Consider the following 18,610-nt stretch of genomic DNA (forward strand, 5'->3'; position numbering starts at 1 on the left):
ATTGTAGGGGTCAAATCCATGTCCCCCTCACAAACCAGAACAGCCTGTGTAAGGGTTCTGACTAGGTCAGAATCTCCTTCAGTTCCCAAGGTGATACCCACTACCCCCTTAGTTTGTGGACCAACACTGCTAGCTGTACTAGTGGGTGCAGTTGCCTTAGGGGCTGCAGTGTTGGGGGCTCCACCCTTTTTACACTCACTTGTCCAGTGAGAGGTGTTTTTACAAGTACTACACCAGGGTTTTCTTTGACCTTCTTTCTTCTTCTTCTTGGAAGTTTGGGACCCACCCTCTGTATTAGTTTGGGGCCCTGTTGAAGACTTCTGGTCTTTAGCTTTCTGCTCCCCACCCTTCTGGTCTGTTTTCTTCTGGTCACCACCCTGATTCTGGTTCTGGTTCTTTTGCTTAACTCTGGTTCTAACCCATTTATCTGCCCTCTTTCCCAATTATTGGGGAGAGGTCAAATCTGAGTCAACCAAATGTTGATGCAACTGCTGGTTCTGACAATTATTTAAAATTTGTTCTCTCATAAGCAAATTGTACAATCCTATATACTCTGTAACCTTACTTCCCAGCAACCATCCCTCCAGAGCCTTAGTGGCACATTCAACAAATTCAGACCAGTCCTGAGTCTGTGTCTTCTGGGTATCTCTGAACATTAACCTGTACTGTTCAGTGGTTAAGCCTAACCCATCAATCAGAGCACTCTTCAGGACCAGGTAGTTTCTAGAATCATAAACCAAACCGATTAATCAGAGGGTCCTAGGGCAAGTTTTACGACCCAAACTAGGTACATACCCCAATATTCATACTCATTACACAAGAAGTACCTAGGGGTCAGTGGAACACTGCAGCTCAACTGCCAATATAGGTCCCAACACCACGGGGATAACAGAGTGGAAAAACAGACCATGCAACCAGGTGTGATAAACAAATGAAAACTAAAAAATATGGGCCAAAAATTCCCATCAGAAGCCACTCTATACCGCCCTTTATTACATCATTTGGGTACTCCTTGCCCAGGATACGCCGCCAGGGCGGCCCATAATTTCTGGGATCGGTTCTATTTTGGAGCCCCTATCGACTTTTGTGGATCATTTTCTCAATACAATGGTGAAGGCTATGCCAACGTTCCTTCAAGACACCAAGGACGTTTTGAGACTCCTTCCCGAAATACAATACGATCACAACACCGACATTTTGGTGTCGTTTGATGTGGAGTCATTATACACCTCGATTCCACAAACAGAGACACTCGAGGTTGTGGGTCATCTTTTAGAACAGAGTGATCATCAATCCATTACACCAGTGTCATTTATTATGACCTTGGCTGATATAGCGATGAAAGAAAACTTTTTCCGGTTCGAAGCCACTGCCTATCTCCAAATATCGGGGACCAGTATGGGCAGTGTTTTTGCTCCGAGCTTGGCCAATCTATATGTCCACAATTTTGAGCAACAGGAGGTACTAACATCTACCAACCCACATCTATTGTCGCTTCATTTCTGGAAGCGATAAATAGATGATATATTGGTCATCTGGCGTGGATCTGAAGTAGACCTATTGGCCTTCCATCGTTGGTTGAACATAAGGAACCCATTTTTGAAATTTACTATTGAATACAACAAAACAGAATTGGCTTTCCTAGATTTGAAAATCCTGGCCACCACAAATGGCCTGGAGTCAGAGCTGTATCGTAAACCGATGGCCAAAAACGCGTTGTTGAACCACGAGAGTTGCCCTCCTCGGGCCCTTAGAAACAATCTACCATTTGGTCAATTTCTTAGGGTCCAGAGAAACTGTTCTAAGAAAGAAACATTCATTGCCCACTCAAAAAATTTGGAGGAGCAGCTGCTTGAGAAAAAGTATCCAAAGAAAATAATCCGTCAGTCCAAGAAGAGGGCATCAAACAATAACAGGGAGTTCCTCCTTGAGCAACATCCACCTAAGGAGAAGACTGATCGTATTACTTTTGTAAATACTTTCAATACAAGATCGAATCAAGTTCAGAGGATTATTCGCAAGCATTGGTTTATATTAAATACAGGAGGTGATAAGATCCTTCCCCCCTTGTTTGCATTCAAAAGAGGACAGAGTCTTAAAGACCAATTGGTTCATACACGCCCCAAGACCAAAGGACCCAGACAAGTGGGGACCCTCTGGGATTTACCACCAGTACAGTGACACCATCCTTGTGGGGTATGTTCAGTCTGCCCCCTAACGCATAACTCATCCACAGTGGACATTGGAACAAACAGGCCCTGGGTGCAACGTCGATTTACCAACTGTAATAGCGAAAACCTAATCTACCTTATTACCTGCCCCTGTAAGAAACAATATGTAGGCATGACGACAAGAAGGATTAAAAGAAGAATTCAAGAACATCAAAGCACGATACGATGTCGTAAGCAATCAACTCGTCTTACTGCACCTTTTCTAGAGGTGGGACATGGCCCCAATGATTTTCAATGGACGGTTCTGGAACAACCTCTGATTCCCGAATCTTGCACTGACGTAGGGAGTTTCTTGTTCAGATTAGAACAGAAGTGGGTCTATAAGATCAATAGTGACAAAGACGGGTTGAATGAGCCAATCCCATGGATGTCCCTCTGAGGCAGGGGCATCTTAGAATTGATGAATCAGAATGAATCTATGGCTTTTTTTGATTATTAATTTTTGATTATATTTGCGCATATATTTATGCAGGGTGTTTCTACCTTTCAGATTGCATTTATATGCCAAAATGAATGTGCTCACCGAGTTCACTGAATATTCAGGTGTTTCTCATAATAAGAAACACAAAGTTTACATGCATTTAAAATAGATTGTAATCACTAGTTTGCACTTCTGAGTAATCATTGCACAAATGCCCGAAATAGAATGCAGAGTCTAATTAAAATAGTTAGGATTACGATCTAACTCCCAAAGATAAAACACGAAAAAAGACTATAATGGCCACTTTTGGTTGTAAAACTACAATACCCAGAGTCAGCGCTGGTCACGTGATCGCAATGTGTCCCGCGGGTCACGTCACGTAATGGACCGGCCCCTGTTTCAAAAACGGCGGACTCAGCCCGTTCGGTGCCCCCCCAGACGGTTCAGAAGACTGTCGCGAGACACCGACGGAGAGGTGAGTCAGCCAGACCACGCGTGATGTAAAAGCATTACTGTCACTGTGCATGTAAAGTCCGGCGTTACCGGGCTTCTGTATTTAATCTTGCGGCGATGTTCCGCCATCATTGAGCACTGCTGTGCTTGTGATTTAAACTTAGCGCTGCATGCCGGCATGCTTGTAAAGTACGGCGACGCCGGTCCTCTGTGTTTATAACTGCGGAGGTGTTCCGCCATTAATAGACACTGCTGTGCCTGTTTTTTAGACTCAGTGCTGCACAATTGCATAAAGACGGCTTCCTTCTGCGGTGTTTCTCTGCCAGAAGAGCAGCTTTTTACATTTAGCATGGGAACACATAAAGAGCCTGCTAATCTTGTATGAAAGAGTATAATGCCTGGGTGTCGTCTTTATTGAAATAACCTCGAGGTGACTGCATTCTCGTGAGTCGGTTTCGACTTTAGCTACAGAGAAGCACATTGCTACACAAAGAGATGCTTCAAATAATGTGGTATGGTTTAAAGATGATACTTTGGTGTATTTGAAAATTAACCAAAATCACTCGAGACAAATAATTGATTGCATTTACAAACTTTCAAGTATAGATTGTGTCGCCTACAATAAATAGAATACTAGGACTGTCAACTTTGTTTTTAATTTTTGGTTTAGAGCGGTGCTCCTTAAACCTGAGCTGCTGCCAGGTGGGGTGAAGCACAACAGCCACAACAAATGGGTGAGTGGTGTAAATGAGTGCAAAATGTATATTGCCCGTAACAGAATGTGATTCAATTATAATGACATTCCTTGCTGTATAGGACATAGTGTGTCATTTACTATGTGTTTGTTTTTCATTTTGTTCTTATGCTCCTGCGACTGCTGGGTCCACACTGCGGTAACAGTATGTGGTTGAACGTATGACCTGGAATTACAGGTGATATCCTGATTTTACCTTACTTCACATTTACAAAGCAGTAGTTGAACATACATCTGGTCCTGATGAGGGCATTGGAAGTATTCCACTTTTGCTGAAACATGTTGACCGCTACTAGTCACAGATATTCTTTCAAATCTGTGTTTGCACTTTGCTTTTAATCTTGGACAAATAGGGGAGCACACATGTTTTTATATCCACCTAGTTTCATCCAATTTTACCCTTATCACTTCACTTTCTTTACACTGCTTTTTCAGTAGCCACACTCAACTTTAAAACTTTCAAACCACCCTCTACTGACAAATTTTCACTTTACATCTCAGATCGGCCACTATAACATCTAAGGGACTGTTCTGATCCACCTCCTGGGCAAGGAATACCCAAATGATGTAATAAAGGGCAGTATAGAGTGGCTTCTGATGGGAATTTTTGGCCCATATTTTTGAGTTTTCATTTGTTTATCACACTTGGTTGCATGGTCTGTTTTTCCACTCTGTTATCCCCGTGGTGATGGGACCTATATTCGCAGTTGAGCTGCAGTGTTCCACTGACCCCTAGGTACTTCTTGTGTAATGAGTTTCTAGAATCCCCATCACTAACTGTGAGGAGTCTGTCTCGGCCTCTACCTTTAAAGGAGAGCCACAAGATTGCTTCCCACTGCTCCTGAGGGATCTGCTGTACTTTGCATGCTCTCTCAAGTGCAGTCATCCATTTGTGGATATCATCCCCAGCTTTGTAAGGGGGCACAATCTTACTCAGGTTACTCAGGTTTCTGTTATCAAAAGACCTGTCTTTATCCTTGTGGATAATGCTGCCACCAGTGGGTTCTATTACCCCACTCTCTCTAGGATGTCTTGCTCTAGCAAGCTTCTCTTGGGCCAGGGCAAACTCTAATTCTTGTCTCTGGATCCTAAGCTCAGCCTCTCTCATTTTGGCCTTATGTTCCCTTCTCTGAGGGCTAGTCATCTCCCTTCTGGAGTGACCATGAGAACCTCTAGAAGCATGGGAGTTGTTAGAGTCACCTGAGTGAGTCCTTCTCCTCCTAGGCTTCTGGTTAAGTCCACCTGGGGGTCTGGATGGGTTGTTCCCAGATTCAGTCCCAAATAGGCTTAAGTTAGCCTGGTTCAGTCTACTGACCAGCACCTGACTATTTCTGCCATCATCAGAATCACTGCTCCCCTCCTCTGTCTCCTCTTCTTCCTCCTCCTCTTCCCCTTCAGGAAGAGTATCTCCAGTGACTTGGTCATCCTCATCTAACTGGACTACAGGGACAGGGGCATCAGTACTGTCATCTTCAGTGGGAGAGCCTCATTCAGCATTCCCTGTGGGGTCTGCTTTAATAATAATAATAATACTGGATTTTATACAGCGCGAACAGCTACCTCACAAGGAGGTGTCCCGGCGCTAGTCGAACACAAATGACCTGGGCTAAAGAATAGGGAAGCTAGCGTGGCTGGGTGAATAGCCAGGACTTAAGTAATTTCTTAAAACAGGGTTCAGACGGGGCCTGTTGGATTGCTTGAGGCAGTGAGTTCCACAGAGTGGGGACGTTTGCTGAAAAGGTCCGACCGCCTAGACGGGCCTTTTTTGCGCGCGGGACGGCCAGCTGGACACGGTCGTTGGACCGTAGTGCGCGACTTTGACGGTATCTTGGGAGGCGATTTTTCAGGTATTGTGGGCAGGAGCCATGCAAAGATCTGAACGCCAGCGTCAGAGCTTTGAATTTTATTCTGTTGGCTACTGGCAACCAGTGCAGGGTTCGGAGATGCGGAGAGACTGACTGCTTGAACGGGATTCGCAGTAGTAGTCTCGCAGCCGCATTTTGAACTACCTGAAGCTTGTGAGTCAGGTATTTTGGAAGGCCAAGGTATAAACCATTGGCATAATCCAGTCGGGAGGTGACGGTCGCATGGACAACCGTTTTTCTGCAGCTCACCGGTAGGAGTCTTAGGATTTTTCGGAGATTTCTCAGCTTGCTCAGGCAGCATCCGGCGACCTGTTGAATATGGGATGAGAAGGACATGTTATCATCCCATCTCACACCAAGATTTTTTGCCGAGTGACTGGGTGGAGGGGGCGGGCCCATCTCCGTTGGCCACCAGAATTCTGGGGGGGGGGAGGGACCCTTGCCGAAGAAGATGACTTCGGTTTTATTAGCATTAAGTTTTAATTTATTAGTGTTCATCCAGTATGCTATATCCTGAAGACACCCTTTAAAATTAGAGAACGACTCCTGCGTCATCTCAGAGTAAGGAAATACCAACTGGGTGTCATCGGCATATGAGATTGCCTTGACGCCCCAGTTGGCAATTAGCTTAAAGAGAGGAGCCAGGTAGATGTTGAACAAAAGGGGGCTGAGGGCCGACCCCTGCGGGACTCCACAGCTGAGGGTTTTAGGTGTAGAAGAAATCGTTCCAAGTGCCACCTTCTGCGTTCTCTGAGATAGGTAGGAGTTTATCCACCCCAGCGCTCTGTCCTGAATACCTATCTCAGCCAGCCGGCTGAGTAGTCTGGCGTGGTCCACCGTATCGAAGGCGGCCGACAGATCCAGGAGTACCAGCATTGCTGAGTTTCCTGCATCCATCGACCACCTCACAGACTCGGCGACTTCAATGAGCGCTGTCTCTGTGCTAAAGCCGGGGCGGAAGCCAGATTGAGTTTCATGCAAAATGTTGTTGGTTTCTACAAATTTGCTCAGTTGGCGCTGTATAACTTTTTCCAGCATTTTTCCCGGGGCAGCTAGTAGAGATATAGGGCGGAGATTCGTAAGGTCATCTGGGTCCCCATTAGGTTTTTTCTTTAGGGGTAGGAGAGTAGCGTGCTTCCAGATGTCCGGGAATATGCCCGACATGATGGAGGAGTTCCAGATACCTAGAAGTGTGGGGGCGACCGAGTCCGCTATGGCACTCCATAGTTTAGCTGGACAGGGGTCGTCAGGGGAGCCGGATTTGCAGCGGATGAGTTCCTGCCTTACCTCAATCAGGGGGATGTGCATAAACTGGGTGAGCGTCTCGTCTGGCCCACCATTATTCGCTCGGTCCTGCTTCACAGTTTTTATTATTGGACCAAAGGAGTCATATACTTTCTTAATTTTTTGGTCAAAAAACTCTGAAATTTGCTCACATAGCGTAGCTGTGGGTACAACCTCTCTTTCAATGCATTTTGGTTTGAAGAAAGATTGTACCACTTTGAAGACCTGTTTGCTAGACTGTTCTGCCTGAAGAATCGAGTCCGCATAGAAACACTTTTTACTTTTTCTGATAGCTTTCCGGAATTTTTTGGAAGCTTCTTTATACCTCGCTTTTTCTTCCAGACCGTAGCTTGCTCTCCAGAGTCTCTCCAGTTTTTTACAGGCTGCTTTCTCATTCCTGAGTTCCTGTGAGAACCAGGGAGCTGAGGGGGAGTCTCTTTTTGATAGAGCCCGAGAGGCTGGGGCAATGGAGGAGACCATCTTTCCGATCCATTCATTAAGTAGTTGAGCATCCGTGTTGGCATTATTTGTCAAGGATGGGGAGGTTTGCACTAGGACAGGGCACATAGTATCGGGGGTCAGTTTTTTCCATTGCCTCTTTAAGTAGTAGCTTTTACTCGTAGCAGGAATGTTATTCACAATGTTTAGTGAAAAAGGGACGAGTAAGTGGTCTGACCATGTCAGAGGGAGAGGAGTCTCAGAGAACACATTCTTAATATTAGAGAAGATGAGATCGATAGTGTGGCCCCCCGTGTGTGTAGGGCCCTCATTGATCAATCTGAGACTGGCCATATTTAACGTGGTTTTTAGCAGTTCTGCCATGGCACAGTCAGGTTTATCCATGTGGATATTAAAATCACCTACCACAATAAAAAGGGGGTGAAGAAGCGAACTCTGGACGATCGTGTCTAATAAGGTGGTTAGGGAGGGGTCTGAGCCGACCGAAGGGCGATATATCACTAGTCCTGCTAGTGATAGCTGGGGGCTCACTTGAAAGCAAAAGTGAAGGCCTTCAATTCCTTGAATAGCAGTGGGGGCTGAGGATGTTAATACTAAATGCTCTTTGAAAATAATGGCTACACCACCGCCTCTTTTTTCCCCAGGGCGGTTGGCGAGGCATATTTTAAATCCCGGAGGGACTGCCAGTGCAATGGAAGTCAGGTTGTCCTCCTTGATCCATGTTTCTGTTAAAAAGAGGATATCCCATTCTTGTTCTTCTAATAAAAGCCAGACATCATCTGCATGTTTGGCTAGGGATCTGCAGTTAAGTAGACCTGCCCTAAGGTTTGTTTGGGGTGGAGGTTTGTACTTAGGGGGTATCATGGAGGCCTCCCTGCCAATAGCTATCCCACAGTTGTTACAGATCTGGGGGGGTTCGAAGGTCAAAGGGTCTGTAGAGTGAGGGCAGCATTTGGATGGGGGATCGAGCGCTTTAAGGTCCTCACCTGACCACGCTATCCTTCCATCATGTGTTCCGCTACCGGCAGCATATCTGGCCCCGGCCGCGGTCTGGTCGCGGACGGGCGCAGACGGGCTTGCCTTAGGCGCGCCTTCGGCGCGCAAACGGCGCCCCCGCTGCGCCCGTCCGCTGCGCCTCCGATGGAAACACATGATAAATAATGGCGGAGGTAGGGCGTGGCCTGTCAGGTGGTGGGCGTGGCCTGAGTGTCCCCGGGCAGGGCGTTCAACTCGAGAAAGTATCCCGTGGCAGAGGGGGGTCGAGGTAGGAAAGTTGTTATTCACCTTCAAATACACACTCAAAGTAGTAAAATAAAGTCTAAAATCACTTTATATTCACAGTAATACAATTTTTAAAAGCGCTAGCTAGACTCTCCCGGCTTCCGCCTCAGGAGGTCAAAGTGTTCTGCCTCGCGCTAGGAGTGGCGCGCTATTTGAGCATTCGTTCGTCTAAAGGGGGCGTGGCCTGTCAGGTGGTGGGCGTGGCCTGCGTGTCCCCGGGCAGGGCGTTCAACTCGAGAAAGTATCCCGTGGCAGAGGGGGGTCGAGGTAGGAAAGTTGTTATTCACCTTCAAATACACACTCAAAGTAGTAAAATAAAGTCTAAAATCACTTTATATTCACAGTAATACAATTTTTAAAAGCGCTAGCTAGACTCTCCCGGCTTCCGCCTCAGGAGGTCAAAGTGTTCTGCCTCGCGCTAGGAGTGGCGCGCTATTTGAGCATTCGTTCGTCTAAAGGGGGCGTGGCCTGTCAGGTGGTGGGCGTGGCCTGCGTGGCCCCGGGCAGGGCGTTCAACTCGAGAAAGTATCCCGTGGCAGAGGGGGGTCGAGGTTTTAGAGCCTCAGACTGGTCTAAAAGCTCTCTAAGGTGGTCTGTAGTAGGGGATGGCCCTGTCTTCAGACCTCTTAAGACACAAAGCTGTCTTAGTTCTTTAAAGGAAAATATAGCAAATCCGGATGGTGCCTTTGGAGGGTCACTCTCAGTAGAGACATTCCCAGTGGAACCTTCTGCCCCAGACATTGCTCTAGTGTGGGTGGATATGTTGCAATCTACCTACACTGGTGTTTACCTACTAAACCTATCTAGTAGTTGTAGTCAGGGTGAGCTACTCCCTATCCTCTACAACAACTAAGTTCAGTGGAACTTAAGTATGCTAGTCTTGTTTTAATATGTACCTAGCAGGTCCCTGTATGATCTTTCAAATGATAATCTCAAAGATTGTAATGGTAAAACAACAGCAAGCTCAAATCCCAATCCGCTGCCACCAATGTGAGAAGTTGGCCTGGTATATGATGTTCACTAGTTCTAGTGATCACCTTGTACCATGCCAAGCAACCCTTATGATGATTGGTTGTAAGTCAACCTTATAGACCGGCTATCCTAGTGGTAGCGTGGACAAAGCAGTCTTAGGCTAAACTCTGAAAGGAATGTGAAGCAAGCTGTTTTACCATATACAACCCCCTTGAATACCAAATGAAAGGACACCACACAGATATATATTGAAAATATATATAGATTTATTAACTACAAATATCCCCTGGACTCTTTATGAGCACAGAAGCACAAGCGTTAAACAAAACACAGTTTAAAATACACAAAAGTTGCACAATATGGATGAGCCCTAGGGGCCACCTAAACCATATACTAAGAAAGTGGTATAAGAGATACCAATCGAAAAGGAAGTAGGCCTAGGGCCTTGGGAATCGCTGGAGCTGATCGGGACTAGCAGTGACTAAGTCGGGAAAGGCCCGCGGGACTCGGGTGCAGTGTTTAAAGTGCACGCACTCACCAATGTTAAGTCTATGGTGCGTAAAAGTTACAAAGTTAGTTAGATAGGAACCTTCCGAGTGACCTAGAAAGCTGAAACTTAAGACACAGGCCCTAGATTTGTGTACCAGTGTGGGAACACCGGCGTTGCTGAGTTACCTAACCCACAGGACGCGGGTGCATAGGGTTGAAGTAGTGTCGGGTTTCGTCACGCTGGTCGATGGTGTTTGGAGTTGAAGATGCTGCAGGCGGCTCGATGTGAAGAGTTCCGGTGGATCCAAGGGTGGATCTGAAGTTGTGAAGACCTGAAAGCAGAGGGGACAATGTTCAAAGTCACTAGCCAGTGACTACCGTGGAACCAGGATGGAAGCAGGCGATGTCGGGTGCAAACAGGCGTCGAGGTGTAGCTTCTCTCTGCAGCCACGTGGACACGAAGAGGTCGAGGACGTCCAGGAGTCAATCACAAGCTGTCCCACGCAGGCTTCTCGCTCTTGGCGGTGTCGACAACTTGATTGGAGCAAACAGGCCTTGGCTAATGCAAGCCACGCAGGAATCGAAAAAGGCTTTTCACTCGGACCAGCAAGGTCAGAGCGGGTGCTCCCTTTTACAGGAGCGAGGGCAAGTCTGTAGCAACCAGACCCGCAGTGTAGTTTGTAGTTTTGGTTGCCAAGATGGCCGCTGACCACGTGGCTAGTGGCCGGGATGGCGCGTCGAGTGGCACGATGCAAAAGGGCCCCACGCAGATCGTGGAGATGCTGGGGGGCTGATCTTCGGTGCAAGGGCTGCTCGATGGTAGGGGTTCTCAGTCCCCAAAGCACAACGTCGAGGGTGCCTCGGATGCTGGGCAGTCAGCTTTTCGGGGGTCTTCCAAGAGGTCCGGTCCCACATCTCTCGGTGCCTCCACGGGTCCCTTCTTTGCAGGGACTGTGGATTGGGCTATGAGAAGTCTGGGAGTCTGGGTCTTGTCAGGCTCTGGGCTCGGGCTCCGGCAGGAGGCGGCGGCAAAGCAGACGTCGAGTTGCTGGATGGTGCCTGTGTTCACAGGGAGGTCACTCCTTGGCCACAAGGGAGATTCTCTTCAGTCTTCTGTGCAGCAGAATGTTGAAGTCCAGTCGTCTTCTTCGTTTAAAGTTGATTTCAGGATGATCTGAGGTGCTATGGCACTGCTCCCACTCTTATTCCCAATCTGAGGGGTGGATCACCTGCTAGGTCCCTCCTCTGGGTGGGACCAGGAAGGGGGGCGGTTACACCCCCTTTCCTTTGTCCAGCTCCTCGCCAGGCCTGGGTCTGGAAAGTCCCAGGACCGGTTTGGACTGGCTTATCCACGAGGACACCTTGTGTGCCCCGGGCATGTCTCAATCTATTCAGCCCTGTCCTACCCAATACACAAAATCCTGTCTGGGGTGGTGCTCGCACCTCCCAAGGCAGGAAACCCTTTGTCCGAGCCCTCCTCGCTGGAAGGACTCCCAGCAGCAGGAGGTCAGACTTGTGTCTGTGGTGGCAGATTCCATTTTGTGATGCTGAGGCTCTGGTTAACTTTAACCGGGGTTAAGGCTAGGTACATGTCGTGTCCCTCTAGAAGGGTGGAATGCTATCCCCGTTGACAGAACTGTCGAGGGGATAGTATTCCAAATCGTATGACACCTTAATCGACATGTTTTGATAAAGCCAAACCAAAGTTAGCAAATAACCGCGAGGATTATAATGCACTTAAGAGTATATGGTATGGCAATATCCCGGAACAGCTAAGGGAGTGGATCCCGACAGCTGCAGACAGGCTCAGCTCATGCTAGAGCACCATCTCACATATTTCCACGCACTCTGCCTCCAGGATTGATGAGGCCTTCCATAGGAGTGGCTGATAGGAACATATGTGTCCAGCTTAGGTTAGGTATAGGTATACTACACCTAAGCAAGAGGTGATTACACCAACTTGCCCCAGCTGAGTGATCAGCCAGTTGTGTCAAATATGGAGGCCAGGCCAGGGGTTGCACAATATATGCTGCAGCCCCTGGTAGGCCTTGGAAACACCCATGCCCTGGGTACCTAGGGTACACTGTTACAGGGGCCAATAAGGTGAACCAGTTCCAATTCGTAATGCACCTAAAGTGCATTGGCAGTAATTTAGAGAGAGAACAGCAGGCTGTGGGTCTGATTAGCAGGCCCACAGCCACATTAAGTCATAAACCAGTGAAGCAAAAAGCAAAAATTTGGGGTGACCATAGGATAGCAGACCCTACTCTCCTACAGGTACTAGCCCAGATGTCCGCCTCCTCTGCAAGCTTTCTAGGGTTAGTCAGCATGCTGTCCACCAGGTGCTGACGCAGCTCCGGAAAACATTTCTCGAGGAGATGCTCCTTCAGGAACAGATTATACAAACCCTCATAATCAGTAACCTCACTGCCTTGCACCCAGCCCTCTAATGCCTTCTTAGCATAGTCCAGGAAATCCACCCAATTTTGTGTAGTAAGTTTTTGGCTGTTACCAAATTTCTGCCGGTACTTTTCAGGGGTCAGCCCAAACTTTCTGATCAAAGCAAATTTCATTGTGGGGTAATTAGTCTGTTCCTCCTGCTCCAGAGCTAAAAGCGCATCCCTCCCCACCGGAGGCATGTACTTATACAGACCACCCCCCCAATGACTCTCTGAAATCCCATGGGCTCTTAGTGAGACCTCATAGACAGCCAATCATTTAGTTATACCATCTCCTACACTAAAACTGGTGACTACATCTTTGGGCAGGTAGGGTCTGGGCTCCCTGGTAACTTCCTTAGGTACGCTGCCACCAACAGGATTACTGGGGGTCCCTATCTGTAGGGCTTTGAGGTCTAACTCCCTTAAACTAAGCTCATGGAGAAACCTCCTTTCCTCCCGCTCATTCTCCAATCCGGCCAACTCAGTTGTCTCTTTTACCTCCTTTCCGCTAAATCTGCTGAGAACAGGCTCCTTCCAGACACACTACTGCCCGCCCTCGAAGGTGTCCCAGGACCTGGTAAAAGATTCCCCCCTTCGGTTTGGTACAGCATGTCCACTTTTATGATGGTGTCACCTTCCCCTTCTTCCTCCCCCCTTTTCCCATCTGGGTGAGCTGCTACCCATGCTCTCAAGCTGGTTTAAAGTTCTGCTTTCTTCGCACCACGCTTGAAGAACACCCCTTTCTCCTGGCTAAATTCCCTAAGTTGCGCCGCTGTGTAAGTCTCTAACTCAGTCAACTCAAATTCTATTTTCCAGACGGGTCCTCAGACATTTATTTGGGGTTTCTCAGGTGAGAGGCATAAAATAAGAGCTAATCCTAACCACCACCAGAAAGGATTTTGAAAAAAACAAAAGTATCCAATGAGGGAGACCAACTAGGAGAAAACTTCATTCAGAAAAGTCAAAATTCAGGTGTATGGTGCGTGGTGCACACTGGGTCACTGTCAAGTGGACACAAGCATAAGCCCTAATCCCACCGCTGCCACCAATATGTTGGACCCGGGGTCACCGGTCCGACTAGGGTAGCCTGGCACAAAGTGGGAAGGCTAAACTCCAAGGCTTTCATGTTACACTTGCGTCACACTCAACTCAGTAACACAGCGTACCGCCACTAGAAAAATAACACCACACCGTGTTTTTTAGAAAAATAGAAAGACTTTATCTTCTTTTTAAGCTTGAATTCAGTTGCATAAGCCTTAACATACCATCATTCTACATTTAATGTTCCTAACTCTGTGAATCTATGACATGGCACAAATCATGTAATTCTAGCGAACCTCACTTAGCCATGAAATTAATCAGCAGGATGAATTCAAACAGAATCCTTTTTCAAGTATAGCCCATTAAAATATTATAAAGACTAGAGGGAGGTCCTGAGACAGATGAATAGCAAGGCACAATAATAGAATCAGCAGATGGTTGCTTCAATTGTCTAGCAGAATAATGCTTGAATGGAGAAGACAGATAATTGTCAGTCAAACATTTCAACTTAAATTCAATTACAAATTTACATTTGCCTTTTAAAGTCTAAACATTAGTTTAGAAAAGAATCACAGTTCAGGCATTTACTCAGACAAGGTGCAACTTCAAACTCGTGAATAACCCTGCCTTTAGTTGGTTATTACACCATTACTTGTATTGTTACAGTTGGATCAGCAGTTGTACCTTGGTTCGCTGATCTCTTATAAAGAGAGAAAGATCTCCCTGGGTAGCTCCGCTGAACACAGCTTCCCAGTCCCCCTCATTCACTCGACTTCTATGAGGCAGGAAGCCCAGGTATTCACCAGACCCAGCAGAGGGATCCGTGAGACACACTCCTATCTCCCCGCTCCAAATCCCTGCTTACTTCTGGATTAGGCGTTCGATCGGCCGTTCCGACCAGTGCTGGCTGCCTGAGGGGCCAAGACTTTCCTCTCGGAAGTCCTGAATGCTAATTATGGCCCAGTTCGATAACAGGTTCCACCCTGGAGGCAGAACACGCTTCAGTTTCTGCTGCTCCGCTGCCTTCGCGTCTCTTTTTCCACACGCCCACTGAGAGAAGGTTAACTCCTCCCCTCCCAGCCTCTTGCAATCCCGCCTTACTCTTTCCGGGTGCTTCCCTCGCAAGTCCCGGAGCGGGGCTCCACCCGGGTCTCCTCCGCTGTCAACAACTTCCCAAGGACGGCCCCTCCGGTCAACTCTGGCGCCCTCGGGCTCTCCTCAGTCAGGAACTGGTCCACCGATGGGACCCGACATCTGTTCCTGCCTCCCGCGTCACCCCCATGAGCTCCGTACTGAGGGCGTTGTCAGCTCCGATGAACCAGCGCAGTGTCCCTCACCTCACGAGCTCCCACAGACCCGCAACGGAGAGTCACACAAGCGTGGGGAACTCAGTACCAACTGGAGACCACCATAAATTTAGTAAGTTCCTGGTCAAGGGGTGAGGGCAAACTCAGGCATGTCACGAAGCTGCAGTTGAAACTGATCGTGCCGGGGTACTGACTGTTGGCAGGGACAGGGGTCTAACTCCGTAGGGGTTTTAATTCCAAAAAGGAGGAAGACTTAGTTGCTCTCACCTGACCTTCTTCCTCAGTCCACGTCCCGGACTACCCAACTGAGGGTAGGCACACCTTTTCAATGTTAGGGGTACCAGAAGTAGTTATTCCTGCTGGGTCAGATCAACGGGTGAGGGATAGCATCAGCAAGTAGAGAGAGCAGCCCCAAGAGGCAGTCAACCCCCCACACTGCGCCAACCTCCTCTCCCTACAGCCTGTACTCCAACTGGCTCACTTCTCAGAACAATCATCCCACCAAATGTTCGCTCAACATTCCACCTTATATAGCCTGTCCCTAGAGTGTCCAGAGAGGTCCAGAAGGTTCTGGAATCCCTCATATTACCCTATGGCACTAGACTATGAGGTAAACTTGTCAGTTGGCAGGCCACCATTTTGTAAATGATCACTTACTCCTACCTCCATTTTAAAAGAGCATCTGCGCCTCATTGTTATTTAGTAGCAATGGAGCGCCCAGAGACCTAAGGTCAACACCAAAAAGAAAATGTAGTGGACACTAAAAGAAAACAATAGGAGGCAAAATGGGAGAAAATAAGGAGGGACCACCCAAAGGGCTGACAGGTCTAACACATAGGACCTGTAATTCCAGTGTTTGAAAATCAGAGAGTGAAAGAACCAAGTTTAACAATCCCATTACAGCAGGGCTTGCAAAAGCTGAACAGAAATATTTACCCAGACTTGTCAGCAGTTAAACGAGTGAGCACTGAAAATCCGCCTGACTTGACTCTTAATCAAGGCTTACCATATAAATATGCAACCGGAGCAGAATCTGATTCTGCCATACCAGAAAGGAGTGTAGAGAAAATAGATTTAACGCAAACCCCTGTTGGACCTACAGACCAGGAATTGAGTGAGTGGATTAAAACTTTGAAATTAAGTTCAAGTTCAAACATTTTTATAGCACACGACTCACCCAGAGGGTCTCAAGGCGCTAGAGGGAGGGGGGTTGCTTTACTTGTCGAATATCCAAGTTTTTAGTTGCTTTCTGAAGACGAGGTGGTTCTGTGTGAGGCGGAGGTGGGTGGGGAGAGAATTCCAGGTTTTGGCAGCTAAGTAGGAGAAGGATCTTCCCCCCATGGTGGATTTATGGATGCGCGGGATAGCGGCGAGGGCTTGATTGGATGATCGTAGTTGGCGGGAGGGGGAGTAGACAGTCGCGTGTTGAAGCAATCTGGTCCTTGGTCGTAGAGGGCTTTGTGTGCGTGGGTGAGGAGGCGGAACGTTATTCTCTTGTTGACGGGGAGCCAATGGAGGTCTTTGAGGTGGTCAGAAATGTGATCTTGCCGAGGGATGTCCAATATGAGTCTGGCTGAGGCGTTTTGGATTCGTTGTAGTTTTTTCTGTAGTTTGGCTGTGGTTCCGGCGTAGAGGGTGTTTCCGTAATCCAGTCGGCTGGTGACCAGTGCGTGGGTGACCGTCTTTCTTGTTTCGGTGGTGATCCAACGGAAGACTTTTTTGAGCATGCGGAGGATGTTGAAGCAAGATGATGAGACGGCGTTGGCTTGTCTGGTCATCGAGAGGGAGGAGTCCAGGATGAAGCCCAGGTTACGTGCGTGATCCGTAGGTCTGGGTGCGGTTCCCAGGGCTGGTGGCCACCAAGAGTCGTCCCAGGCAGAGGGGGATGATCCTAAGATGAGGACTTCCGTTTTGTCCTGGTTCAGGTTTAGGCGGCTGTTCTTCATCCACTCGGCTACGTCTTTCATCCCTTCGTGTAGGTTGGTTTTGGCGGTGTTTGGGTCTTTGGTGAGGGATAGGATCAGCTGAGTGTCGTCTGCGTAGGAGATGATGTTGAGGTTGTGTTGGCGTGCGATGGATGCGAGGGGACTCATGTATACGTTGAAGAGGGTGGGACTGAGTGAAGATCCTTGTGGTATGCTGCAGATGACTTCGGTGGCCTCTGATCTAAAAGGGGGGAGGCGGACTCTTTGGGTTCTTCCGGCGAGGAACGAGGTGATCCAGTCCAATGCTTTCCCTTGTATTCCGATGTTGCTGAGGCGTTGTATGAGGGTGCTATGACAGACTGTGTCGATGGCTGCGGAGAGGTCGAGTAGGATGAGGGCAACTGTTTCTCCGTTGTCCAGTAGTGTTCAAATGTCATCTGTTGCTGCGATGAGGGCGGTTTCGGTGCTGTGTTTGGCTCTGAAGCCGGACTGTGAAGGGTCGAGGGATTTGTTGGATTCGAGGAAGGCGGCGAGTTGACTGTTGACGGCTTTTCAATGACTTTGGCAGGGAATGGGAGGAGCGAGATGGGGCGGTAGTTCTTAAGTTCGGTGGGATCTGCTGTGGGTTTCTTCAGAAGGGCACTGAGTTCGGCATGTTTCCAGCTTTCCGGGAAGGTAGCGGAGTTGAAGGAGCAGTTGATGACATCGCGGAGATGGGGTGCGATGATGGAGTCTGCTTTGTTGAAAATGAGGTGGGGGCATGGGTCGGTTGGCGATCCTGAGTGGATGGAGTTCATAAGGCGGATGGTGTCTTCGGTGGTGATTGGCTTCCAGGCGCACAGGTTGTTAGAGTGCGGTTTTGGTACGGAGGTAGGTGGGGTGGAATGGTCTTCAGATTGGTTTTCAAAGCTGTTATGTATATCGGCGATTTTGTTGTAGAAGAATGAGGATAGAGAGTCGCAGAGTTCTTGGGAGGGAGTGATGTCGTTGGAGCCAGCTGTGGGGTTGGTAAATTCTTTGACGATGTTGAATAGTTCCTTGCTGTTATGGGCATTGATGTCAAGTCGGTCCTTGAATGCTGATTTCTTGGTGGATCGGATTAGTTGGTGGTGTTTGCGGGTGGCGTTCTTGAAGGTGGCCAAGTTGTCAGAGGTTGGGTTTTTTTCTCCAGGCTTTCTCGTGCGTCCGACAGGTCTTCTTGGATTTCTTAAGGTCATCGTTGAACCAGGGGCCTTTTTTGCTACTTTGCTTGAAAGGATGGTTCTTCAAGGGTGCTAGTTCGTTGGCGCTGTGGGTGATCCATTGTATGAGGTTGGTGGCTGCTTGGTTTGGGTCCGATGATATGGCAGGGGGGTTTTGGTGGAGCGAAGTGAAGAGCTGGTCAGTGGTGATTTTGTTCCAGTTTCTTTGAGGAATAGGATGTGGGGGGTTGTGGGTCGTGGTCTTTTTGTAACTGAAGTGAACGCAGCTGTGGTCCGTCCAGTGGAGGGCTGTGGTGTGATCGAAGGAGATGTGCTTGCTGGAGGTGAAGATAGGATCAAGCGTGTGTCCGGCAAGGTGGGTGGGAGTGTCAACAAGTTGTTTGAGTCCGAGATTGTTCAGGTTGTCCACAAGGGAGGTGGTGTTGCTGTCGTTTTTCTTTTCCAGATGGAAGTTGAGGTCTCCTAGTAGAATGTAGTTCTCGGAG

At 48.1% G+C, this 18,610-nt stretch overlaps 1 long non-coding RNA gene across 1 annotated transcript in view; it reads left to right on the plus strand.

Annotated features, from left to right (window-relative positions):
* Positions 1–3,031: 3,031 nt before the first annotated feature.
* The window catches only part of LOC144771483 (uncharacterized), a 160,019-nt gene continuing 144,440 nt past the window's right edge, over positions 3,032–18,610 (plus strand). Inside the window, exons 1-2 of the long non-coding RNA XR_013599306.1 lie at positions 3,032–3,127; positions 3,776–3,839. This is a non-coding gene — a long non-coding RNA (uncharacterized LOC144771483). The remainder of the gene's footprint in view (positions 3,128–3,775; positions 3,840–18,610) is intronic.

The sequence above is a fragment of the Lissotriton helveticus genome, chromosome 8 (assembly GCF_964261635.1).
Source record: "Lissotriton helveticus chromosome 8, aLisHel1.1, whole genome shotgun sequence".
NCBI lineage: Eukaryota > Metazoa > Chordata > Amphibia > Caudata > Salamandridae > Lissotriton > Lissotriton helveticus.